General features: G+C 43.1%; 1 protein-coding gene across 1 annotated transcript in view; it reads left to right on the top strand.

The window, feature by feature from the left end:
* The first annotated feature begins 305 nt into the window (after nucleotides 1-305).
* The window catches only part of LOC121544736 (leucine-rich repeat and fibronectin type-III domain-containing protein 5-like), a 48,763-nt gene continuing 21,315 nt past the window's right edge, over nucleotides 306-27,753 (top strand). The window contains exon 1 of the mRNA XM_041854845.1: nucleotides 306-1,278. The gene's annotated coding sequence lies outside the window, so the exon portion shown is untranslated. The remainder of the gene's footprint in view (nucleotides 1,279-27,753) is intronic.

Here is a 27,753-nt window from a genome sequence, read left to right as displayed (position 1 = left end):
ATGTTTTATCAACTACGTAAAGGCATGAAGTCTGCGAAGACTATAAACTATATTCTAGTCAGTATCCCTCTTAATTGTTAGTGAAAAAATACAACAGTTGTATTAATCATAGTCAATTGTAAAAGTTACGCAACAAAAGAGTCGGGTGCTTGCAGTCTTTTTCCTCCAAGATTATGCACGGGATCCTATTCTTTGACATTAAAGCCGGTCCTATTGGCCATGTGGCTTCGTTCTTTAGGCATACCTCTTTTGTTCATTGCAATACTATCCCGTCTTCGCTGCAAAGGCTCTACCGGTCCCACGGAGTGACAGGCTGAATCAAGGATTGCGAACGAACGTGAGTCTGAGCCAATCCGCGATGACTTCCTCCATTTTTTTTCCAGTCGAAAGGAGAGGGAAAATAGCAACCATCACATGTCCCAGTAACTGCTGCTAAAGCTCGTAGTTTGTTAAATCTTCTCGAATGGTAGAACTGAGCTTTGGGGGTGGTGGGGGAAAGCACAACGATGGCAATGGGGGAGAACCGTTCATTTGTGCAGTGAGCAGCATATATACCATTGAGCAGCATATATTTGGATAATAAAGCGCTGTTGCGGGGCTGAATAGCTGAGAATCAACTGAAGAGGGACTGAAGGAACAAGCCTTTTGATAACTTGGATGGAGGGCAAGCGGCACTCAGTCACTCTGTGGATTAACTCAGTGTAGAGGCAGAGCGGGGGGAAGTGCGTGTAAGGTGCAGAGGTGCAAAGGTCTCCCTGCTGAGATTTGATCCGAGTTCCCCATAGCAGCCACTTTATCGCACTCGGCTGCAGAGACGTGCGCTCAGCTAAATAGAGCAAGCCGGTGTTACTGCGGAGGAAAGCCTCTACTGTTGTGAGGTGTGTCGACGAGCCGCAGGAGAATGACAAGGTCTTTAGCGAGTCTGAGGGAAAAGCAAACGCCCGTTTTTCAGCAAAGGATTCTGTCGAACCGCGTTGGAATTTGACTGTCTCTCCGTGTTGGTTTTATTGGATCTTTTATTTTAAACTCGGAAGAAAAGGAGCACAAGTGGATTGGATTCTGAATGGTACAAACCGATGGCATATTACTCGGGCACACTGAATAGATGGGCTGTGCGGAATTGTGCGCTATGAAATCCAGCGCACCTTGTATCTATATAATTTAGTCAAAATCCAATGGGGCAAAACAAAATAGGAACATGGGAAAATATGAAATGTGAGAAAATTCTATTCCCCTGACCCTCGGTGATCAGAGCAGGACTGGCGTTCCTTCTTCAAGGTAAACTTTTACTGTTTAAATGTTAAGAATGTTTGTACATTTTCATCAGTACTTTTATGTTCTTTAGTTCGTCGTTCGTCAACATACAGAACAAAACAGTGTTACGATGTAGGCTACCATTGTCAAGGCTGAACCTATTGGGTTCCAAAGCAAGATAACCTGCAGGATGTTGTTGAAAACTAGGTATGAGCAGTATAACCATGTATTCAGGTACATCGCAAGGTCAAAAACGAGCCTTAAATAATGGTTTGTTTTAAGGAATTCAGTCTGTCTGACTGCAATATGATCAATTTGAGTGTCTGAGCGTAGATCAAAATTACGCAGTGGGATATTTGTTTTGCCAGGTCGCTGGTTGAAATGTTATACATAGGATCAGTTGTGGTGCTGTGTTGGCTATCTATCGTTAGGACTGTTCTAGCTCTAATTGATTTGGGTGAATGTGGTATATTGGTATTTTACTAGGATCCCCATTATTTATTAGGATCACACCTGGGGTCAAAAATGTGGTTGTATACTTGGGTGGTGGTAATGATGGTGTGTGTGTATGGTATTTGGGTGTGTTAAAGCAGACACCCTCTTTTCATGCCTCACCCTGTCACGAGGGGCTAGACTGAAATCACCTCAATTTATATGCAAGCTGAGTTCCCATGCCAATTCAGCCTGATAGATAACTCCGCTAAATGTCCCCCCTGAAATGTGTGTACTAAATGTAAGCTACCAATGCATGTTACAATAGTCCTCAACCTTGGCATAGGTTCAAATGATTATAGAGGATTTAGGCGTCGTCATCTTCTTGCCCCGTCCTAGGCGATATATCATGCTCACTACCATGGCACCACTGGCTGGCTGCTGGATATATTATATAGTTATAACCACCCACATATGCTTGATGCACTGGCATTACATGTATAGAGATCATACGTAAATGAGCAAAATTATTCTATAATAGTCATTTGGTGAGGCATATGGAGTTTATATTTGCTATGGATAGGTAAAGGCAATGTATGGATGTTACATAGAATGGCAACGATGTGTCCTAGGAAATTCACACCTAACGCAGTGCTCTTGCGCGCGTACTTGTGTTTGAGTTACCTTTATGTATTTGTGGTACCATTTGTGCATCCGAACTATGGCATCTAGTGCGTACAATAGTCTACGTCAATGCCCATTTAAATTCCATATCACAAGGCGTTTCTTTGATTTCAGCAATGCTGGTTGTCGGGTAGGCTATCTTTACGCACGTGCGCTTCTATAAATCGAATCTGATAAACACGACATATTCCAATAGTTCAGACCCTACGACATGTCATCCTTAATGGGGCAGGGTAGCTGTCGTGGCATTGGTTTCAACAATGTGTTTGTTGTGCTTTATAGTCAACATTATGCTATTTTATGGCGTCATTATAAGGAGACAATGACACGTCTCTGTATTCTGATGAGGTTTACCTGCGCATGTTTATCCATTGACATGTCTCTCACACGTGTCACATGAACGCATATGGGCAAAGCACTATTATTACCATATATGAAGTTGATATACACGTTTACTTGTAGATGGCAGGGGAATAGAAAACCAGCAGCCCCTGTCAATTCCTAAACTGCTCTTAGAAATGGTTGAAATAGTCATTTGTTTTTGAAAGCACAGTGTGATATGCTATATAATTTATTGCACTTAATAAACAGTAGTTATGTAATGTAGAGTAATGTACAGTTCTATGTACTGTATGTAAGGGTATTCTGTATTCCATATCCTCTGACCAAGTATATAGGTAAACTGAGCTGCAGCTCCACTTCCAGTGGCTGGTGGTGCTATAATTCAATTTATGCTACCTCCAAGTCCATACTGCTGCCTGCTGCAGCGCTTAGGGGCTGGGCAGCACTGAGGACCGACCACAGCGTAACCCTAAAAACCTATAGGCCTAAGGGTGGAGTGGAGAATGGAATGCACTTTTGGTAAACAAATAAGCATGTATTCAAAATAAAATAGAGTATAGTGCATTAGGTATTCATTTTAGACCCATGGACTTCTTCAATTGTTGTGATAGAATTGGAAAGATCTGTATTTTTTAAATCAGGGAGGGATTTTGCCCATTGGAGATGTAGTGGCAGCGGTCCCTGTAGCTTTGAGACGTGTTTTAATTACACTAGCAGTGCTTAAGACCCCGTGATGTCGCGAGCCCGAGCCAAGGAAGCAAAGTGCACGGTGTGATGATCCTGCATGTTAGTGTAATAGAGGGACTGAGGGAATCAAACACCGCAAAACAACATCCTCCCCCAGGCAGGATTAGCACCACACTCTACCTGGGTGCTCAACAAGTACATACCCTCTAGTCTACTACAACATTTTGCCTTTGATATGCCCTCTAGGTACAGGTGTGAGGAGTTACCATGACATACAGTATTTTAACACAGTTACAGCCAACATTACTTGTTCTTACAGAGAGCATGCGATCAGCAAGTACTTACAGTCCTCTACTACACCATCTTTATGCCTTTGATATGCGTGTTATTTTTCCCTCTGTGTGTGTGAAGACGTACCATGCCAGGTTTTATTGATACCTGAGACATGAGACATGTATGTCTCAGATAAGTGTCAGCAGATGTGTGACTTGACAGCTCTGGTGGGATGAAACCTGGATAGGGTCGAGCTTTAAACTAGACATAGCACTCAGCTAAAAATCATGTGACCCATGTATGCTGAGTTAGTGTAACCCAAGATGCCTGTTTCATTTCTAGAGATGTTATGTTTTAACATGATGTGGTATACGCTCTATGCTGTGTTTACCAAATGTTGCATATCAATGTGTCTTTTTTGCATCATATACTGTCAATGAAACTGGTGATGTGGGGACTGGTATAGTTTGGTCAAGAGTTCAGCACCATGGACAGTTACAAGTGAGATTGTGTCAGAAGTTTGGGAGGCTAGAAGTGTTATTGTGTCAGAACCATGGACAGCTCCTCACTCTTGATCTGGGTTATGCGTGGTAGAGTGCACACAACAGGGTAGCTCAGCTGGTAGAGCATGTCGCCTTGCGAAGTGAAGGTTGTAGGTTCGATTCCCATGGGGGACATGTATGAAAATGTAATTAAATGTATGCAGTTGCTCTGGATGTATGGCTAAAATGTAAATGTTTCAAGCTCATTCATCAAACCGTTTGCTTGAATATACTGTAGGTTTTGCTGCTTCTAAAACAGCTTTGATATGATGCTTATGAGAGAGATTTATTTATAATGTATCTGACCTTTATGTGATGTTCTCATTGGATTTTGTGATAATAATTTATCTTAGCATTTAATTATCTACTGTGTTTATATTGTTTAAGGATGTCTTAGTTTTTATGATTTGTTAATTGCTGAACAAGGAGTTGATTGTTGAGTCAATTTTAAAAGTCACCAGGCAGCATTGCATTTAAACACGAGGTTAATAGAGATTGGGCCAAAGTGGATTGCTGGATATGTACATTTAATTAAGAATAATGTAATTAAATACCAATCAGAGGATCAGGTCTACTAGGCTCTGTAGAAGCTGCAGATCCAGATGGGATGTAAATAACATCTTATAGTTTAGATAAACCCTGGTGGTCCGTTTAACCCGTGACAGACTGGCTAGACACCTAGTATGGCAATAGATTCCTCTACTGATACTAAATCCAGGATCACCTTGAAAGATGACACAATACTTTTACAGCATTGAATCAGACCGGCATAGATCGTTGCCAAGGAAGCTGTGGAGTCCTAACGCTTCTGGAGGATCCCAAAACAAATCAGGAGTTATTGTTCATTAGTGTAGGAGAAAACTTCAGCTCGTGACAACTAATCAAAATCATCAGGTATTTCAATGTTTTAATTTCCTTAATTTGGTGTTTCTCAAGTTGTTGATGCAGGGTGAGCTTTGTGTCAGTGTGTCGTTGTAATGTGGTGACTAGAATGGGCTCCTCTGTTTGTCTGTGAGTGGGAGTGACTTTGAGGGGTGTTTGTCTGTGATAATGAGCTGTCAAGGCGACAGCGTGGGTTGTTTTGATCTTGCTACCACCCGCTGGTTTAATAAACAGGAGAAAAGTGGCAGTCAGGAATGGTAATAGTTTCTGAGATGAAGGCCAGTGAGTCTGTAATGCGGTTACGTATTTGACTGACGAGGCACTGATCCCTAGTTACTAAAATATTGATAGATTGATATGCACTGGGGTAAATCCCAAATGAAATGACAGTAGAACTTAATGTTCTGTTATTTTTACAGCAGAGACACCAGGGATGAGCACATACAATTTGGATGTAAATTATTTATTAGTTTACCTTCAGACAACATGTAAAACCACAGTAAGTGAGTCTATGGGAGCAAGACCCATGAAAGGATTATGGATTGAGACCCCAAAGGCAATTCAACTCAGAAGACCTGCCAAACACAAGAGCAGGGGGAAGTTTGGATGTTGTATAGCATGGGCTATGTATAGGAAAGGAAACATTAAGCGAGTTCCACTGCTGATTTTTATTCTTCCAATCGAATCAAGGACTGATCGAGACCTGGGACACCAGGTGGGTGCAATTAATTATCAGGTAGAATAGAAAACCAGCAGTACTCCGGACCTCCAGCTCGGATTTGAATACCCTTGTTCTATAGCATGGGATATGCATAGGAAATGAACATTTAAACCCACTAAGAAACATATGTATTCTGTTTACAGGGCAGTAGAGTTAACCTGTCTTAATCAATACAGAGGAAGAAAATAGTTTAGTAATATCCCAGGACTTTGTAAATACAGTATTTACCAAGGAGGGTCAAGAACCAGGCCTGTTATTCACACAGTTGATGTAATTTTCTGTTTTCATTCAATTTTTCCATTTCTAGTTTCCAATATCAATTTTTTTGGGATTATAGCTTTAATTTGATGACACAAAATCAGCAGAGCTGTCCTGGTGGTACATTATTAGCAATTTGCCTTTGGGAAAATATTACCAGAAGTAGATTTATGGATGAGAGAGTGTATTTAGTGAAGCTATAGTAGAAAGGGATAAAACAATGATTTGCTATTAAATAGGTAGATTTATACATTCATAAAAACACTATATGACATGACACATATAACTGGGACTTTTCAGGTAGTCAGTTATTTAATGTTTGAAAAATTAGTTCCTGTTTGAAAAAGTGAATATTCATCAAGAAGATCTGGACAGTTTAACGAGCAAAAATGACACTATTTCAAGCTAATGGACTAGCCTCTTTCATGATTTGTAGTCTAGCCACTTTCAGTTAAAACATTAATATTCTAATTATTATCTTAGCCATTTAGGTGTTTGTAAATACAAACATATCATAATGCTATCTTCATATAATCTCAATGCATTTTAGGCAGCTATCAGCTTTTTGTGACTGTGAGTAAACAGTCCAATGTGTAGCACCCACCTGGGTGAAGCATGGCGACCATTTTTGTGCCAGAACGTTCACCACACACCAGCTATCGGGTGGAGAGGTGAGGAGTGATTTATGCCAATTAGGAATGAGGCTTTGGCTGTGATAGAGGCAGAGCTACAGGAAACTACAGAGCCATTTTGGCTCACAACAGCACCGCCACACAGTGTTCCCAGCAGCCGCCACCTCCTCTTAATCATATTACTCTAAAGGGCAGATTATATTTTAAAAAATAACCTTTTTGTGATTTCAGTTTCAATGCAATTAGCCAAACCACACATTGATTTTAATAGCTGTTTTATGTATTGCATCTTCCAAGCAACCAACAAGAAGATCAGTGGTTGAAACCATATGGATCACTGATGGTGCTTTGATCTGGTTGGGGTGGTGCTTTGATTTGGTTAGGGTATGTTCTCAGAACATTCTTGTTGTGATTACACAGCTGATGTATAGCTATATATAGCTGTGTGTATATCAGTGTAATAGCCAGACTGCTAAATAGTCAATTAATGATACCCAAACTATCTGCATTGACTCTTTCTTGCACTGACCCTACGCACACTCACTAGACTATATATACACACCATATACACACTCACTCACACACACTACACTGTCACTCCCACACAAATCCCTCACACATTCAAACACTACATGCGCTCACGCACACACACGCATACCGACACAACACAAACAAACATACATACACACACACACTTTTACACTCATCATTTGCTGCTGCTATTCTGTTCTTTATTTACTCAGGACACTGCTAATGATGCATGTTGAGGTAGCCAGTCTGGTACAGTGTACAGTGTGTATGTCATGCATCATGTTTAGTGAGATGGAGCATGCAACCTTAATCCCCAACTCTTATGAGGTGGCAGCCATCTGCCCTGGCTGGCTTGTGTTCTATTATTAAAACCCTTTCCTGCAGTCAAATTACCTAGTGGCCTCATGGGTGGAATGCTATTCATATTTTTCATAATTTCATAATTAATAAACATTACTTTTCTTTAACTGCCGAAAATCTGGTGTTTCTATGTCAAATAAACTCAACGTCCCTTTTTCATGACCCTGTCTTTCAAAGATAATTCGTAAAAATCAAAATAACTATAAGGGTTTAAACACAGTTTCCCATGCTTGTTTGATGAACCATAAACAATTAATGAACATGCACCTGTGGAACGGTCGTTAAGACACTAACAGCTTACAGACAGTAGGCAATTAAGGTCACAGTTATGAAAACTTAGGACACTAAAGAGGCCTTTCTACTGACTCTGAAAAACACCAAAAGAAAGATGCCCAGGGTCCCTGCTCATCTGCGTGAACGTGCCTTAGGCATGCTGCAAGGAGGCATGAGGACTGCAGATGTGGCCAGGGCAATAAATTGCAATGTCCGTACTGTGAAACGCCTAAGACAGCGCTACAGGGAGACAGCTGATCGTCCTCACAGTGGCAGACCACGTGTAACAACACCTGCACAGGATCGGTACATCCGAACATCACACCTGTGGGACAGGTACAGGATGGCAACAACAACTGCCCGAGTTACACCAGGAACGCACAATCCCTCCATCAGTGCTCAAACTGTCTGCAATAGGCTGAGAGAGGCTGGACTGAGGGCTTGTAGGCCTGTTGTAAGGCAGGTCCTCACCAGACATTACCGGCAACAACGTCGCCTATGGACACAAACCCACCGTCGCTGGACCAGACAGGACTGGCAAAAAGTGCTCTATACTGACAAGTCGCGGTTTTGTCTCACCAGGGGTGATGGTCGGATTCGCGTTTATCGTTGAAGCAATGAGCGTTACACCGAGGCCTGTACTCTGGAGCGGGATCGATTTGGAGGTGGAGGATCCGTCATGGTCTGGGGCGGTGTGTCACAGCATCATCGGACTGAGCTTGTTGTCATTGCAAGCAATCTCAACGTTGTGCGTTACAGGGAAGACATCCTCCTCCATTATGTGGTACCCTTCCTGCAGGCTCATCCTGACATGACCCTCCAGCATGACAATGCCACCAGCCATACTGCTCGTTCTGTGAGTGATTTCCTGCAAGACAGGAATGTCAGTTTTCTGCCTTGGCCAGCGAAGAGCCCGGATCTCAATCCCATTGAGCACGTCTGGAACCTGTTGGATCGGAGGGTGAGGGCTAGGGCCATTCCCCCCAGAAATGTCTGGGAACTTGCAGGTGCCTTGGTGGAAGAGGGGGGTAACATCACAGCAAGAACTGGCAAATCTGGTGCAGTCCATGAGGAGGAGATGCACTGCAGTACTTAATGCAGCTGGTGGCCACACCAGATACTGACAGTTACTTTTGATTTTGACCCTCCCTTTGTTCATACAAATATTTACACATGTTAAGTTTGCTGAAAATAAATGCAGTTGACAGTGAGAGGACATTTCTTTTTTTGCTGAGTTTAGTTTTGTTATATTTCAGTCTTCTGCGATGTATATAAAGTGTAATTGTGATGAGTGTGATTAGAAGGAGTCAGGCGCAGGAGGGTAAATCACCGAATACAGAGAGTATTCCGTCGTACACAGTTGCGCTGGATTGCGACAACAAAATACAGGCACAGTGGAACAATCTACCCCGGCAATACAAGGTATGGGTAGCTCCAACAAAATACAGGCACAGGGGAATAATCTACCCTGGCAATACAAGGTACGAGAAGCTCAACCGAGCTACACTCAACTCACAAAACAATCACCCACAAGGACAACGGGGCAGAGGGAACAATTATACACAGAGTAATGAGGGGATATGTGTGTAATTGACAAGACAAGACAAATGGAATGATGATATATGGAGCGGCAGTGGCTAGTAAGCCGGTGACGACGAACGCCGAGGCCTGCCCGAACAAGGAGGGGAGGCAGCCTCGGCGGAAGTCGTGACAGTAATACTGGGATGCAAACTGAAAATGTAATACATTTCAACTCTATATCTGACATGGTACAGGTGTCTTCTTTTTTTGAAGCCCATATCCATGTGTGTGAGGTGTATACTTTCGTTTCAATGTAGATTTGTTTAAGTCTACAAAGAAACACTCTGTGTGACTCTTATTTACCCCACTGCAGTAAAAGGTTAATGCCTGCTGTGGATTGACAGAATGGCTAATTATGTGGTGATGTAGCCTATAACACAATTCAGACATGCAGTGTATTTATCAGAGATTAGATCGAATAACAACATAAAGGCAAAATAAGAGTTTTTGGGCTGGATTCAATCCGTATCGCCGAAGTGAAGGTAATTGCAGATTGAGCCAAAATATGCAGCATTTACCGTGAATGTGGTCTGCGACTTTAGGAACATTGCCTTTATTTGTCAATTGGGCTATAAAGTATATTTTCAGTGCTACGGATTGAATAGAGCCCTACATCTAGATTCCAATGATATTTAGATATTCCTAATGCGTTGTGATAACGGAGGTTGGGTTTCAGGTTTTATGGTGCATCTGATCTGAGGGATCTCTGAGAGCAACCCCTTATATTGCTCCACACACAGTAATGAATTGGAATAGCTTTGTGCACATCTGTATTCAGCATGGAGGCCACAGTGTGATACTATAATGGTGTCTCTTGCTTCAATGAGGATAGGCTCATTCCAGTTGTAAGCCTGCAGACAGTTGTGCTGAATACAAATGTAGGTTCCTGCACCATCTCTCTCATTTAATTAAAAACGATTGCTCAAACACCAACTATTTTTTTATTCTCTGAGCATTCTCTGAGCATGCACTCAACCAGGTTCATTTCATATATTCTGTGACCCTAAGTTACAGTTTGATACAATACTTCATGTAATGTATCATATTCTTTCCCTGATGCACTTAAAGACAAACACACAGAAAAGGACAAAGAGTCGCCAGAAGATTTGAGATGAATAATTAAGGAAGCCAAATATCTCGGGAGAGATAGAGATAACGTTAATGCCTTGGTGGTGGTGGGGATATTTGATGTATTTATTGCATTAGAGATGAGGAAAGTGTCTAGAGGAGCCCAACTAGTTAGGGTATTGAGTTGAATAAACCCAAGAGTGCAGATAAAAGGATGATAGGACAGTCTCCACTCCCCAGTATTTGCTCTGTATATTCGATATATTACATAACGTTAGATTGGGCTTTTATCAAACCTAATGCCAGTGTGTTATTGTGAAGCTATAAACTGGGTAAGTACCCATATGAAGGGGGGAGGGAGAGGGAGGGAGAGAGAGGGGGAATGGGAGAGAGAGAAGGAAAGGGAGAGAGAGAGGAGAGAGAGGGAGAAGGAGAGAGAGAGGAGAGAGGGAAAGGGAGAGCTAGAGGAGAGAGAGGGAGAGAGAGGAGAGAGAGGGAAAAGGAGAGTGAGAGGAGAGAGAGGGAAAGGGAGAGAGAGTGAAAGGGAAAGAGAGAGAGAAAGGAGAGAGGGAAAGGGAGAGAGAGAGGAGAGAGAGGGAAAGGGAGAGAGAGGAGAGAGGGAGAGAGAGAGGAGCGAGAGGGAAAAGGAGAGCGAGAGAGGAGAGAGGGAAAGGGAGAGAGAGGGAGGAGAGAGAGGGAAAGGGAGAGAGAGAGGAGAGGGAGGGAAAAGGAGAGAGAGGGAAAGGGAGAGAGAGAGGGGAAAGTCTAGCTTCCTATACCAATCACCCACAGAGATGTGCTAGTGCAGGCTATGTATTCGACTCCCATTACAAGGTAAATGTTTCAACCGTAAAGATTCAATTAAACACTTGGTCATTTGCACAGCGGGAGGCAAAACATGGCCAGACTGTCACTATGAGTTTATTTTTGTTTATATTCATAGGCAGTGGGATTGGGAAAGGTGGACAGATGCTGTTCACCATCACACCTTCCAGAGAGGAAGGAGATGAGATGAGAGGGAGTAGAGGGAAGAGAGGAGAGGAGGGAGGAGAGGAGGGGGAGAAGAGGGAAAAGAGGAAAGGAGGGAGGAGAGGAGGGGGAGTAGAGGGAAAAGAGGAGAGGAGAGAGGAGAGGAGGGGGAGTAGAGGGAAAAGAGGAAAGAAGGGATGAGAGGAGGGGGAGTAGAGGGAAAGAGGAGAGGGGAGGAGAGGAAGGGGAGTAGAGGGAAAAGAGGGAAAATAGGAAAGGAGGGAGGAGAGGAGGGGGAGTAGAGGGAAAAGAAGAAAGGAGGGAGGAGAGGAGGGGAGTAGAGGGAAAAGAGGAAAGGAGGAAGGAGAGGAGGGGGAGTAGAGGGAAAAGAGGAAAAGAGGGAGGAGAGGAGGGGGAGTAGAGGGAAAAGAGGAGAGGAGGGAGGAGAGGAGGGGGAGTAGAGGGAAAAGAGGAAAGGAGGAAGGAGAGGAGGGGGAGTAGAGGGAAAATAGGAAAAGAGGGAGGAGAGGAGGGGGAGTAGAGGGAAAAGAGGAGAGGAGGGAGGAGAGGAGGGGGGAGTAGAGGGAAAATAGGAAAGGAGGGAGGAGAGGAGGGGGAGTAGAGGGAAAAGAGGAGAGGAGGGAGGAGAGGAGGGGGAGTAGAGGGAAAATAGGAGAGGAGGGGGAGTAGAGGGAAATGAGGAAAGGAGGGAGGAGAGGAGGGGGAGTAGTGGGAAAAGAGGAGAGGAGGGAGGAGAGGAGGGGGAGTAGAGGGAAAAGAGGAGAGGAGGGAGGAGAGGAGGGGGGAGTAGAGGGAAAAGAGGAGAGGAGGGAGGAGAGGAGGGAGGAGAGGAGGGGGAGTAGAGGGAAAAGAGGAAAGGAGGGAGGAGAGGATGGGGAGTAGAGGGAAAAGAGGAGAGGAGGGAGGAGAGAAGAGGAGGGGGAGTAGAGGGAAAAGAGGAGAGGAGGGAGGATAGGAGGGGGAGTAGAGGGAAAAGACGAGAGGAGGGAGGAGAGGAGGGGGAGTAGAGGGAAAAGAGGAAAGGAGGGAGGAGAGGAGGGGGGGGGTGGAGGGAAAAGAGGAAAGGAGGGAGGAGAGGAGGGGGAGTAGAGGGGAAAGTGGAAAGGAGGGAGGATTGGAGGGGGTGTAGAGGGGATAGAGGAAAGGAGGGAGGACAGGAGGGGGAGTAGAGGGAAAAGAGGAAAGGAGGGAGGAGAGGAGAGGAGGGGGAGTAGAGGGAAAAGAGGAGAGGAGGGATGAGAGGAGGGGGAAAAGAGGGAAAAGAGGAGAGGAGGGAGGAAATGAGGAAGCAGAGGTATAGGAAGGGCAGGGAGGAGATCTGTTCATTAGAGGACAGGAGAGGAGCCTTATGCCACTGAAACAGCAATGGAGAGAGGTCAGGAGAGACAGAGAAGCATGTGGGACTATGTTAGTCAGAGCCAAGCTGAAGTACAGTATAAGGTAGAGTTGAGTTGAGGAGTTAAACACATCACAAAATGGTTGCCTTGCTGGGTCCTCGGTTCTATTCTCTGTTAGAATGGCTTCATCTGCCATGCTGCAATACCTTTATATCTATTGATATAACATATTTTTATACAGTATTTGTTATATCTATCTACAGTGCTATGAAAAAGTACTTGCCCCCTTTCCAATTTTCTCTACTTTTGGATATTTGTGATACTGAATGTTATCAGATCTTCATCCAAAACCTAATATTAGAGAAAGGGAACATACGTGAACAAATAACACAACAATTACATATTTATTTCATTTATTTCATAAACAAAGTTATGCAACACCCAATTCCCCTGTGTGAAAAAGTAATTGCCCCCTTATACTCAATAACTGGTTGTGCCACCTTTAGCTGCAATGACTCCAACCAAATGCTTCCTGTAGTTGTTGCCAGGCATAATGGGACCCATCTCGTCCAAAAAGTTGACTCAAGTTTGCCAAAAAGCACCTGGATGATCATCAAGACTCTTGGAAGAACGTTCTATGGACAGATGATTCAAAAGTATAACTTTTTGGACGACATGGTTCCAGTAATGCCTGGCGAAAACCAAACTCTGCATTTCACAGTAAGAACATCATACCAAAGTTCAAGCATGGTGGTGGTGGTGTGATGGTTTGGGGATGCTTTGCTGCCTCAGGACCTGGACGACTTGCCTTAATAGAATGAACCATGAATTCTGCTCTGTATCAGAGAATTCTACAGGAGAATGTCAGACCATCCGTCTGTGAGCTGAAGCTGAAGCGCAGCTGGGTCATGCAGCATGACAATTATCTAAAACACACAATCAAGTCTACATGAAAATAGCTAAAAAGCAACAAATTGGAAGTTTTGGAATGGCCTAGTCAAAGTCCAGACCTAATCCCAATTGAGATGTTGTGGCAGGACTTGAAACGAGCAGTTCATACTTGAAAACCCACACGTCACTGAGTTAAAGCAGTTCTGCATGGAAGAGTGGGCCAAAATTCCTCCACAGCGACGTGAGAGACTGATCAACAACTACAGGAAGCATTTGGTTGGAGTCATTGCAGCTAAAGGTGGCACAACCAGTTATTGAGTGTAAGGGGGGCAATTACTTTTCACACAGGGGAATTGGGTGTTGCATAACTTTGTTTATGAAATAAATATGTAATTGTTGTGTTATTTGTTCACTTATGTTCCCTTTATCTAATATTAGGTTTTGGTTGAAGATCTGATAACATTCAGTATTACAAATATGCAAAAGTAGAAAAAATTAGAAAGGGGGCAAATACTTTTTCATAGCACTGTATGTACAATGGGTTAATCATGCTAAGTGCAATTAATTTGTTTTACTTCTGTTGGCCATTCTCTGCTCATTTAGTGTGGGATTCCTTTCTGTTCTTAGTGACTTACAGTAGTTCTATCGTTCACAACTAGTTATCTAGGCGTACTGTGAGTGAGTGGCACAAGGAGGAGGGAGGGAGAGACGAGAGACTGCAACCAACCTAGCCGACTCGCCCTATATTTGACTAATAGCTGCCATAGCTAGGTTATTTATCATCAAATATGATTACGTAGTACATGTCTTGGACTGCATCAAACCAGGAGATGCTAGTTAAGCTAGCTAATGTTAGCTAGCTAGGCTAATTGAGGCTGCAGTGCATGTGCTTTCTAATCCTACAGTTACAAATAACAACAACTCCATTCAGAATATTAAGTAGCAGCCTACCTGTTGGCTGTTGATCGTTGTAACCTATCCTTCTCCTTTAACTTTTAAATACGTCATTTTAATTCCATCTTCATCTCCTAAATTTTGCCACACACAGAGGTCTCGGGTATTCGGGTACAGTCGGATCCATGAAGAACTCTACTTCAAGCCCATTCCTACTTATTGTGAATTAGCATTGCTTTGATATTAGTTTTTCACAAAAACAAAATTCATCCACTCTCTAATTACCTCCCAGGGAGATTTGAAATATTGGAAGGGATGAAATATACCAATTAATGACAAACATACAAACTCACACACAGAGAGAGAGAGAGAGAGAGAGAGAGAGAGAGAGAGAGAGAGAGAGAGAGAGAGAGAGAGAGAGAGAGAGAGAGAGAGAGAGAGAGAGAGAGAGAGAGAGAGAGAGAGAGAGAGAGAGAGAGAGAGAGAGAGAGAGAGAGAGAGAGAGAGAGAGAGAGAGAGAGAGAGAGAGAGAGAGAGAGAGAGAGAGAGAGAGAGAGAGAGAGAGAGAGAGACAAACATACAAACACACCCTTCCACAGCTGGCAGGCTGAATGGGATCTCAGACAGAGAATATAACCATTCTATTGCAGTAGAGACAGCTTTCTATCTCAGCCGCTTGGCAAATGACTATCATCCCTCCCTACGTCTCTCCTCCAGCAAGTGAGTGTGTCTCATGGCAGAAAGAGAGAGACAGATAGAGAGAGAGCGAGAGAAAGAGCGAGGGAGAGAGATAGGGGGAGAGAGAGAGCGAGGGAGACAGAGAGAGAGACAGAGAGAGAGAGAGAGAGAAGGAGAGAGAGAGAGTGATAATGGGAGAGAGAGAGTGTTAGTGACAGTGCCAATACTCCCATAATTACCCTTTAATGAGGCCCTGCATGTATTGGATAAGCCCATAGTGCGTCCATCTCTATTCTCCTCCTTCACTGCTTTCTATTACGTTCCATCACCAGTCATTTGCAGGTTGTCTGCTTGACCTTCAGAGGAAGGTAATCATTAGCATGCACCAGTTTTATTGATTAAGAGAGAGAAAGAGAGAGGGCTTTGCTGGGAAATTGTTTCACAGCGCAGACGGGAGTATGCTTTTGAGTTTCATCGAGGCTGGGTGGGATGGGTGGGGAGATTGGCAGATTGATGAGCTAGGTTGGATGATTGGTGGGTTGTTGTTGGTGGGGGCATGTGTAATGACTCGAGAGGAGAGTCTTTGTGACATGTTGCATGTTGGGATGGGACGTCAGCATGGCATGGTGTGCTGTAGTTATGCGCCAGGCACACAGAGATAGAGAGCAGTGGCTGCCTGTACACACCAGAACAAACTTTTAGCACATTTAGCACTGTTCAGGCCCAAGACTGTGAAACGCAAGGACAACATTTCTTAGATCTGAGGAGTTAGAGTTTTAAACTCTCCAAACTCTCAGTTAAATACAGAAATGTCTCAGTAGCTTCACCTCTACCATCGGAATTGACAGAAAGCATATTGTAGTACAGTTGAAGTCGGAAGTTTACATACACCTTAGCCAAATACATTTAAACTCAGTTTTTCACAATTCCTGACATTTAATCCTAGTAAAAATTCCCTGTCTTAGGTCAGGTAGGATCACCACTTTATTTTAAGAATGTGAAATGTCAGAATAATAGTAGAGAGTGATTTATTTCAGCTTTTATTTCTTTCATCACATTCCCAGTGGGTCAGAAGTTTACATACACTAAATTAGAATTTGGTAGCATTGCCTTTAAATTGTTTAACTTGGGTCAAACGTTTCGGGTAGCCTTCCACAAGCTTCCCACAATAAGTTGGGTGAATTTTGGCCCGTTCCTCCTGACAGAGCTGGTGTAACTGAGTCAGGTTTGTAGGCCTCCTTGCTCGCACACGCTTTTTCAGTTGACCTCAATCCTATAGAACATTTGTGGGCAGAACTGAAAAAGCGTGTGCGAGCAAGGAGGCCTACAAGAGTCAATGTGTGGGGCCACCGGTTAGTCGAGGTAATTGAGGTAATACAGTGAGGGAAAAAAGTATTTGATCCCCTGCTGATTTTGTACGTTTGCCCACTGACAAAGAAATGATGAGTCTATCATTTTAATGGTAGGTTTATTTGAACAGTGAGAGACAGAATAACAACAAAAATATCCAGAAAGACGCATGTCAAAAATGTTATAAATTGATTTGCATTTTAATGTGGGAAACAAGTATTTGACCCCCTCTCAATCAGAAAGATTTCCCATGTGTCTTTTATAGAGGTAACGAGCTGAGATTAGGAGCACACTCTTAAAGGGAGTGCTCCTAATCTCAGCTTGATACCTGTATAAAAGACACCTGGCCACAGAAGCAATCAATCAATCAGATTCCAAACTCTCCACCATGGCCAAGACCAAAGAGCTCTCCACGGATGTCAGGGACAAGATTGTAGACCTACAAAAGGCTGGAATGGGCTACAAGACCATCGCCAAGCAGCTTAGTGAGAAGGTGACAACAGTTGGTGCGATTATTCGCAAATGGAAGAAACACAAAATAACTGTCAATCTCCCTCGGCCTGGGTAGCCATTTGATTAGATATTCAGGAGTCTCATGGCTTGGGGGTAGAAGTTGTTTAGAAGCCTCTTGGACCTAGACTTGGCACTCCGGTACCGCTTGCCGTGCGGTAGCAGAGAGAACAGTCGATGACTAGGGTGGCTGGAGTCTTTGACAATTTTTAGGGCCTTCCTCTGACACCGCCTGGTACAGAGGTCCTGGATGGCAGGAAGCTTGGCCCAGTGATGTACTGGGCCGTACGCACCACCCTCTGTAGTGCCTTGCTGTCGGAGGCCGAGCAGTTGCCATACCAGGCAGTGATGCAAACAGTCAGGATGCTCTCGATGGTGTAGTAATAGAACCTTTGAGGATCTGAGGACCCATGCCAAATATTTTCAGTCTCCTGAGGGGGATAAGGTTTTGTCGTGCCCTCCTCACTACTGTCTTGGTGTGCTTGGACCATGTTAGTTTGTCTCCTTTGTCTTGATCACGTTGAGGGAGAGGTTTTTGTCCTGGTACCACATGGCCAGGTCTCTGCCCTCCTCCCTATAGGTTGTCTCTTCATTTTCGACTGGCCATGCAGTCATGAGTGAACAGGATGTACAGAAGGGGACTGAGCACGCACCCCTGAGTGGTCCCCGTGTTGAGGATCAGCGTGGCGGATGTGTTGTTACCTACCCTTACCACCTGGGGGCGGCCCCTCAGTTAGTCCAGGATCCAGTTGTAGAGGGAGGTGTTTAGTCCCAGGGTCCTTAGCTTGGTGATGAGCTCTGAGGGCACTATGGTGTTGAACGCTGAGCTGTAGTCAATGAATAGCATTCTCACATAGGTGTTCCTTTTGTCCATGTGTGAAAGGGCAGACGTGAGTGCTACGGGTCGGTAGTCATTTAGGCAGGTTACCTTAGTGTTCTTGGGCACAGGGACTATGGTGGTCTGCTTGAAACATGTTGGTATTACAGACTCAGACAGGGAGTGGTTGAAAATGTCAGTGAAGTCACTTGCCAGTTGGTCAGCGCATGCTCGGAGTACATGTCCTGGTAATCCGTCTGGCCCTGCTGCCTTGTGAATGTTGACCTGTTTAAAGGTCTTACTCACATCGGCTATGGAGAGCGTGATGACACAGCCGTCCGGAACAGCTGACGCTCTCATGCATGTTTCAGTGTTTACTTGCCTCGACACGAGCATAGAAGTAATTTAGCTCGTCTGGTAGGCTCGTGTCACTGGGCAGCTCGTGTCACTGGGCTGTGCTTCCCTTTGTAGTCTGTAATAGTTTGCAAGCCCTGTCACATCTGACGAGCGTCTGATCGGGTGTAGTATGATTCGATCATAGTCCTGTATTGACGCTTTGCCTGTTTGATGGTTCGTCGGAGGGCATAGCAGGATTTCATATAAGGTTCCGGGTTAGAGTCCCGCTCCTTGAAAGTGGCAGCTCTACCCTTTAGCTCAGTGCGGATGTTGCCTGTAATCCATGGCTTCTGGTTGGGGTATGTATAGTGGGGAGAACAAGTATTTGATACACTGCCGATTTTGCAGGTTTTCCTACTTACAAAGCATGTAGAGGTCTGTAATTTTTATCATAGGTACACTTCAACTGTGAGAGACGGAATCTAAAACAAAAATCCAGAAAATCACATTGTATGATTTTTAAGTAATTAATTTGCATTTTATTGCATGACATAAGTATTTGATACATCAGAAAAGCAGAACTTAATATTTGGTACAGAAACCTTTGTAATTACAGAGATCATACGTATCCTGTAGGTCTTGACCAGGTTTGCACATACTGCAGCAGGGATTTTGGCCCTAACAGGTCTGTGAGAGCCGGATGCAGATTGTATTTTTTCTTGCATTCTCGAAGACAGATACCGAGGCACAGCACACTGCAGTGGGAATAGGTCATCTGTCATGACATTTTATGGCTTTTCATACATATTCAGGCTATGTAACCTGAACAGGATGCACATCATACATCATAAGCGACCAGAGGGCCATTAAAGACAGTCGTTATTAATTATCACGCCTCTCTCCTTCACACACAGAGAACCCAACATGGCCGCCAAAAATATGTGCCTCTATACGAAGATCAATACAGGTCGTGAATTCTCTGTAGTTTGAGTTTATTATTCGGCCTTAGATCACAATCCTTGCCTTGCTCAGCCAGTAGCCTCAGCTGCAGTGCAAAGTCAAATAGGGTGACATCACACACAGATCCAATTAACCTCAGGAATATTGTTTTCAAACAAACCAGCTAGTTATAGCTGGCACTGTATGGCTTTTGCACTGTGGTTGATGTTTTCTCATCTTGATAATTAAAAAGAAAACACACAGAACCTCGCTATAACATCACATACTTCTGATTAGAATTGTGTAATACTGTAGCTGTGCCTGTTGTTATCTATAACTATTTATCTTATCTTTCTGTGAGAGCATGGTAGCTGCCCACCTCTGTCCTTTGAAGGGCTATGTAGCAAAGGCTGTTGTATGGGGGATTGCACAAATTGAATTAAGCCTATGAAGTTTTGAAGATGGCCGTTAGAGATAGCACAGACACAGACTGTAGAATCAGCGGTTGCGCTTGTTTGAGGCTTGTAGAAAGTAATGTATTTTGAAAGGCGAGTGGAATGACCTCTCAACGACTGTGTGGTGAGTCAATGACAGCTGCCCTATCACAGCCATGCATTGCACGCTATAGACTAATATGGGACCTGACCTCAACACAACAACAGAAAACTCTGCTGGACTGTCTGGGCGAATACTATTCTGTCTGGGCGAATACTATTGTAAATAGCTAAGTGAGTTAAATATACACAGAGCTGCATGTTGTCCACAAACTTTAATCCAGGGCTTGTGTAATCATATGATCTCCATGATTGATCTAGACCTTGGCACACAGCCCTACAGCTCTGCTCTGCTAAACAGAGCTCCAACTCTGGCTCCCCTCCTTGTTGGGACATCTTTAGCATTCTGTACGGGTGCCAAGGTAAAATATATGATGGCCTACTTCTCAGCAGAATAAGGGGATGTGTGTCAATAACATAGAGAGTTGAGGTAGCTAGCTAAGAGAGAGCTGAGAGAGCAGCCATACAGTCACTGAATGGACTTCTAGAATCATAATTCAGAACATAAAGACCACTTCCACCAGCTAGATAGATCAAAGAGACCCACCCTGTCCTGTTCCGTAGCCGACATCTCTTTAGAGCCTCTTTTGAGGCTCACACCTTTCAGCCTCCCACCTGGCAGCAAAACTTCGTTATGGAGAGAGTTGGCTGAAATAGTTTCCAACCAGGAGAGCAGAGCAGAACAGCAGGGGTAGATAGGGCCACTTAAATGAGGGGTGTATGCTGCTTCCATCTGCACAGCCAACGGTTACCCCCCCTAGGGGCAGCAGCCACACCCAGGGCTGTTTTTTCCAGGGACAGGGCATGAATAGACGGTTTGTGGATGTATTTAAGGTGCTTCCAGAGCAGACATATCTTGTCTCAAGGACAGGGCATCGACTAGACCAAGGGGGGGGGCAAAGTACGGCCCGCGGCCGTATCCGGCTACATTTAAAAAATGTATTAAATATTATTATATTTGCCCTAATATTATTACGATTTTTGCCCTAAAATTACTCATTCCATGATATACAAACAACCTCCAATAGATGGTGCTGTAGCCTGGCAGTGCGCTCTGTATTTGGGCATACATTCAGATTCATAATGTGCTCAGTCATCATAGCCACTTCATTGCTTGACGACTTTTGACGTGAAAAATGAGTGCTGCGAAAATAAGAAAAGTGGACTCTGAATGTCGAAGCAGATGGCTTCGATCTTTTTTCAATAGCTCTGGATGAGAGTGGTGACATCAGAGACACCGCTCAACTTAACATTTTTGTCAGAGGAATAAATGAGAACTTTGAAATAACAGAGGAACTTATTGCGATGGAATCAATGATGGGAACAAACAGGGGCTCTGACTTATATGATAGGGTGTCTGCCTGCTTGGAAAAAATGAATCTACCGTGGAGCAAACTGACAAACGTCACAACAGATGGATCACCAAATCTAACCGGTAAAAACATTGGCCTACTAAAAAGATTACAAGACAAAGTAAAAGAAGAATGCCCTAACTCGGAGGAATTGATATTTCTTCACGGTATTATTCATCAGGAAGCCCTGTGTAATAATAATTATATGCCATTTAGCAGACGCTTTTATCCAAAGTGACTTACAGTCATGTGTGCATACATTTTTACGTATGGGTGATCCCGGGGATCGAACCCACTACCCTGGCGTTACAAGTGCCATGCTCTACCAATTGAGCTACAGAGGACCAGTGTGTAAAAGTGTGTTAAAGCTGGAAAGTATATCGCCATGTGTGGGAACTGAGAGGGGAGATAGGTATGTTCCTTGATACGGTTGGTAAAGCTGACGACTTCTCCGAGTTGAAAGACACAGACTGGCTGGGCGACTTTGCTTTCGGTGTTGACATATTGGGGCATCTGAACGATCTAAATGTGAACCTGCAGGGAAATGGTGTTTTTGTGCATGAACTGTATTCCGACGTGAAAGCATTCAAGGTCAAACTTATGTTGTTCTCCAGACAAATGAGCAGCCGGTCTCGCGCTCATTTTCCGACACTGGCCGCACTGAACGCGCCCACATCGCAGTGCTGCACTGAGACATACAGTAGCACTTTGATCGACCTGCATGCTGAGTTTTCCCGCTGCTTCTCAGACTTCACCAAGATTGAGACTGAGCTGGAGCTTGTATCATGCCACCAGACACACAATTGGAGCTCATCGACATCCAATGTGACAGTGCTTTGAAGGAGAAGTACAAAACAGCAACAATAGACCAGTTCTATGGCTCACTGAATGAAACACATTTTCCAAGCATTAAAAAGCATGCCCAAAGGATGCTTGTTTTATTCGGGTCCACATGTGTGTGTGAACAAACGTTCTCAGTCATGAATTACAACAAATCCCATCACAGGTCAAATTTAACAAATGACCACTTGTCAGCTGTTCTGAGAATCTCTACATCAAAGATGACAGCAGACTTTGATGCCCTTGCCAAGAGAGGTGACCAGACCCATTGTTCACATTAAGACTCAAATAACTGTGACTGGGGTAGGCAAGGATTATGCTTTTTCATGGTGATGGTTATGCAGTGAGAATTATCCAGCAATGCACTTGGATACAGGTAATAACTAATCAGTCAGATTTGGGCTGAGGTGATTGGATAACTGTAAATATGGCTCACAATGGAGATGAGAATTGTTCCTTAATATGCTTTCAAAAACAGAATATTCCAAATGAAACGGATGCTCTTACCATATGTTTCACATCTGCTGTTACATTTTGCATGTCTCCAGTCATATAATATATATCTATTTTTAAGTTAGCATATTATGACTGTAAGTTTGATTGTACTTTACAAGGGTAGAGATGCAGGATCTGTGTGTGTGTTTGACTGTGTCTGTGATATTATAAATGGTATCCATTTTGTGAAAATTGAATAAAGGCTTCACATGTTTTGTCACGCATATAGTATGTGGCCCGTCACTTGGTTTCAAAAACTCCAAAAAGGTTTGCTCACCAAAAGGTTTGCTCACCCCTGGGCTAGACTGTCTGGCTGGATGGATGTATCCGTTAGGCTAGCTAGACAGTCATTGATATCACAATGGCAAACCGTGAAGTGATACATTTCCATATTCTCCTTTGCTTTGAATATACACTGATCAAGAGTGTCATTTCAGCTAAACCTAGGGTATGGCCAAGTTACATTTTTATAAAGTTGAAGCTTATTTACTGCATTTCTACGCAATTTAAGAAATTCTAAATGTAATTTGGAGAACAGCAAAATTGACTCCAGCCATTATAACTTGTTGCTGTAGCTTCATTCACCTCAGTCAATAGGGGACTTAACATTCTACAAACACATGTCATACAAGAATTAGCAGCTACGCACTAGCTCAGCACCGGGATTAAACCTCTAGTTTAGTTTCATGTCAATCTAATACTTCTAAACTGCATGTTCCGTTTAATCGGGATTAGAATGATTTTAGCAGCCTATTTTCATTGATGCCCCTGACACTGATTATCACTGTTCACTAAAAACTGCATTCTTAGCATGATATATTCAAACCTGCTTCTATCATTATTAACAAATCATGCCATTGCCCCTGTATGCAAATTACATGGTATTATTATGTCTAGCCCTAGCAGCAGCTGACCTGAAAGCACTGAGGTTTTAGATTTAACCAAAACAATATCAGCTGGAAAGGAGAGCTATAGCCTATAGACAATTTAGACTGATTATAGGTGTGATAGCATTCAATCAACAGGTCCAGGAACAGCCATAGACTGATTATACACTACCGGTCAAAAGTTTTAGAACACCTACTAAGGGTTTTTCTTTATTTTTACTATTTTCAACATTGTAGAATAATAGTGAAGACATCAAAACTAGTAAATAACACATATGAAATCATGTAGTAACAAAAAAAGCCACCCTTTGCCTTGATGACAGCTTTGCACACTCTTGGCATTCTCTCAACCAGCTTCATGAGGTAGTCACCTGGAATACATTTCAATTAACAGATGTGCCTTCTAAAAAGTTAATTTGTGGAATTTCTTTCCTTCTTAATGCGTTTGAGCCAATCAGGGGTTGTGACAAGGTAGGGGGGGGTATACAGAAGATAGCCCTATTTGGTAAAAGACCAAGTCCATATTATGGCAAGAACAGCTCAAATAAGCAAAGAGAAACGACAGTCCATCATTACTTTAAGACATGAAGGTCAGCCAATACGGAACATTTCAAGAACTTTGAAAGTTTCTTCAAGTGCAGTCGCAAAAACCATCAAGCGCTATGATGAAACTGGCTCTCATGAGGACCGCCACAGGAATGGAAGTCCCAGAGTTACCTCTGCTGCAGAGAATAAGTTCATTAGTTACCAGCTTCAGAAATTGTAGCCGAAATAAATGCTTCACAGAGTTCAAGTAACAGACACATCTCAACTGTTCAGAGGAGACTGTGTGAATCAGGACTTCATGGTCGATTTGCTGCAAAGAAACCACTACTAAAGGACACCAATAATAAGAAGAGACTTGCTTGGGCCAAGAAACACGAGCAATGGACATTACACCGGTGGAAATTTGTCCTTTGGTCTGGAGTCCAAATTTGAGATTTCTGGTTCCAACCGCCGTGTCTTTGTGAGACGCGGTGTGGGTGAACGGATGATCTCTGCATGTGTATTTTCCACCATGAAGCATGGAGGAGGAGGTGTTATGGTGTGGGGATGCTTTGCTGGTGACACTGTCTGTCATTTATTTAGAATTCAAGGCACACTTAACCAGCATGGCTACCACAGCATTCTGCAGCGATACGCCATCCCATCTGGTTTGGGCTTAGTGGGACTATCATTTGTTTTTAAAAACGGACAATGACCCAACACACCTCCAGGCTGTGTAAGGGCTATTTGACCAAGAAGGGGAGTGATGGAGTGCTGCATCAGATGACCTGGCCTCCACAATCCTCCGACCTCAACCAAATTGAGATGGTTTGGGATGAGTTGGACCGCAGAGTGAAGGAAAAGCAGCCAACAAGTGCTCAGCATATGTGGGAACTCCTTCAAGACTGTTGGAAAAGCATTCCAGGTGAAGCTGGTTGAGAGAATGCCAAGCGTGTGCAAAGCTGTCATCAAGGCAAAGGGTGGCTTTTTTTGTTACTACATGATTTCATATGTGTTATTTACTAGTTTTGATGTCTTCATTATTATTCTACAATGTAGAAAATAGTAAAAATAAACAAAAACCCTTGAATGGATAGGTGTTCTAAAACTTTTGACTGGTAGTGTAGGTGTGATCACCTTGTATCAGCAGGTCCAGGGTCAACTATAGATTATAGGCCTAGGTGTGATACAGATGTTGGATCGTAATTTGAGCCATTTTGCTACAGCAGGAATATAATCCTGCAGCAACAGAATATGTAAATTATTATGATGATTATAATAATGTACATTTTTCTAGGGGTCCTGCAACAGGGTAATCAAATTAAGATCCTATATCTGTATATGATTGCTTTGTGTGCCTCCTGCTGCTAGGCAGTGGACACACAGATGGAGGAGGAGAGAGATTTTGAGTGGTTGCCCATTAGGCCCTGCATTAATCCCTAAATGTGAAATCAATACAGGAAGTGAAATGAGAGTGGAATAAAAAGGCAGGGGGATCAGGTAAAGGCTATACAGTATGCTTGCCGTTGGATCAAATAGAAATCAATGACAAATAGAAACGTAATGGTTGCAGTTGCACATCATTATTGTATTATAAAACATGATGTTGAAAAGCCGTTCGATGCATTTCTGAAAGCCAAAGTCATAGTTTAGTAACAACAAACCAATGAATATTATGTTTTGATTTAATCTCACTCCCAAGGAATGTGAAGTCAAAAAGCAGTAGGTTTTGTCAGTCAGTGCCATGTAATTGCTTGTAGCTGCCTCATACTGTAGATGCATTATGCATACAATGTGTACTGTATACCATGGGTGAAAGTAAGGCGGTACGGTCCGGTACGGCGTCCCGGCAAAATAAATAGTGGGGGTATGCCGTACCTGTAAAACTTGAGCCTATCACAATAAATACAACATGTCCAAAAAACTCTAGGCTATTACACAATTATTTAACATTACTGCATGTCAGCTACATGAAAAAATTGCGAATGGACTGAAAACCGGCTGGTATACGCTCCAAATTGCATTGAGGTTTGAGGAGAACACTTACATTTTGCCAAGGCAGAGATTAGTGGCCGAGACGCTCGTGGACAAGGCAGAGATGAGTGGTCGAGACCGAGGCGCGCGTGGACAACAGTGGATGCATCAATTCAGGCTACAAGTGTAGGCCTAATGACAAATCGCAGAATTTCATTACAATACACGTAGGTGTTTCGTAACAGATGTCTCTTTCCATTCATGAAATTGCGGGTGCATAATGCACTGTTGGGGTTTTGATGCTGAAATTATTTTGTGAGTGGACGAATGTGCATGGGTAGCCTACAGGAGCGCCTTTGTTAAGGGATTGTTTGACAATCAGATGAAAACACCATGACTGGTTGTGTTTCTGCTACATTAAAAGGCATAGGTGGTGTGTCCATAAGGCTAGGGGAAGCTTTCCCTAAAGTAAATTGAATTAAATTGCCAAAAGTATATAGCCTAATTAGCTTACTCCTGTCTATACAGAAATAAATAAAATCATTCAAAATAGGCTACTACACCAGAAAGCATGATTTCGCAACAGAGGATCATTAGCTTAAAATAAATAAGCTGTGAATTGTTTTAAATCGCATAGCCTACAGTCGGAAGGGCCAGAAATTTGGCCAGCCGCTCTGCAAATACCAAGTAGATGATTGTTGAGTTGCGACTGTCAATGAAAAGCAGAGAGACCCAGCTAGGCATATCGCAATATAAAAAAATACAATTGTGGAAAAACTGTTTGGAATGCAAATGGCTATTGCTATAAAGAGATGACAATGAAAATACTCTAATCTGTTTTTTAGCTATCAAAATTCTTAACTTAATTGAGCAAACAGTAGCAGAGAACATCGGCCATATCCGATGTGCATATTCACTATCTTTATCATCGGGTCAGTGCCACTTTTGTTTGTTTTTGGACAATAATTTCCTCCTCCAGTTTAAATGGGCGTCATATTGTATTTGTGTCTTCCCTTTTCGTAGGCCTATTATATGTATCAGACAACATCATTTTTATTTATCTGTTTGTCAGTGTCAGCAGAGTAGGCTACCCTGTAATTTTTGTAATATTAAAAGAAAATGCGTGCGCGCACTTGGGTGTCCTGTACCGGTAAGATATTAAATCTACTTTCACCCATGCTGTATACTGTAGTGTAGATCTTTCTGTCATCCATATCCATGGGTAACAGACATGTGGAACTGGCAGTATTTTTTAATTTATTTTACATTTATTTATTAAGGATCCCCATTAGTTGTTGCCAAGGCAGCAGCTACTCTTCCTGGGATCCAGCAACATTAAGGCAGTTATATACTGTACAATTTAAAATATTACATGACATTACATTTCATAACACTTTACACAATACATTAAGTGTGTTCCCTCAGGCCACTACTCTACTATCACATACAGTATCTACAATACAACATACAGGTGTACTTGTGTGTAGAGTGTATGTCTTATCATGTGTATGTGTGTCTGTGCCTGTGTGTGTGTCTCTTCACAGTCCCCGCTGTTCCATAAGGTGTATTTCTATCTGGTTTTTAAAATCAGATTCTACTGCTTGCATCAGTTACCTGATGTGGAATAGAGTTCCATGTAACCATGGCTCTATGTAGTACTGTGCACCTCCCATAGTATGTTCTTGACTTGGGGATTGTGAAGAGACCTTTGGTGGCATGTCTTGTGGGGTATGCATGGGTGTCCGAGCTGTGTGCCTGATATACATACTGCTGTAGGCCTATCCAAATGTATAGTACAGGCATTCTATACTTAAGCCATAAGGCCCGAGGGGGTGTGGTATATGGCCATTATACCACGGCTGTT

This window comes from Coregonus clupeaformis, chromosome 29 (assembly GCF_020615455.1).
Source record: "Coregonus clupeaformis isolate EN_2021a chromosome 29, ASM2061545v1, whole genome shotgun sequence".
NCBI lineage: Eukaryota > Metazoa > Chordata > Actinopteri > Salmoniformes > Salmonidae > Coregonus > Coregonus clupeaformis.
This window is presented reverse-complemented; position numbering and strand designations above follow the sequence as displayed.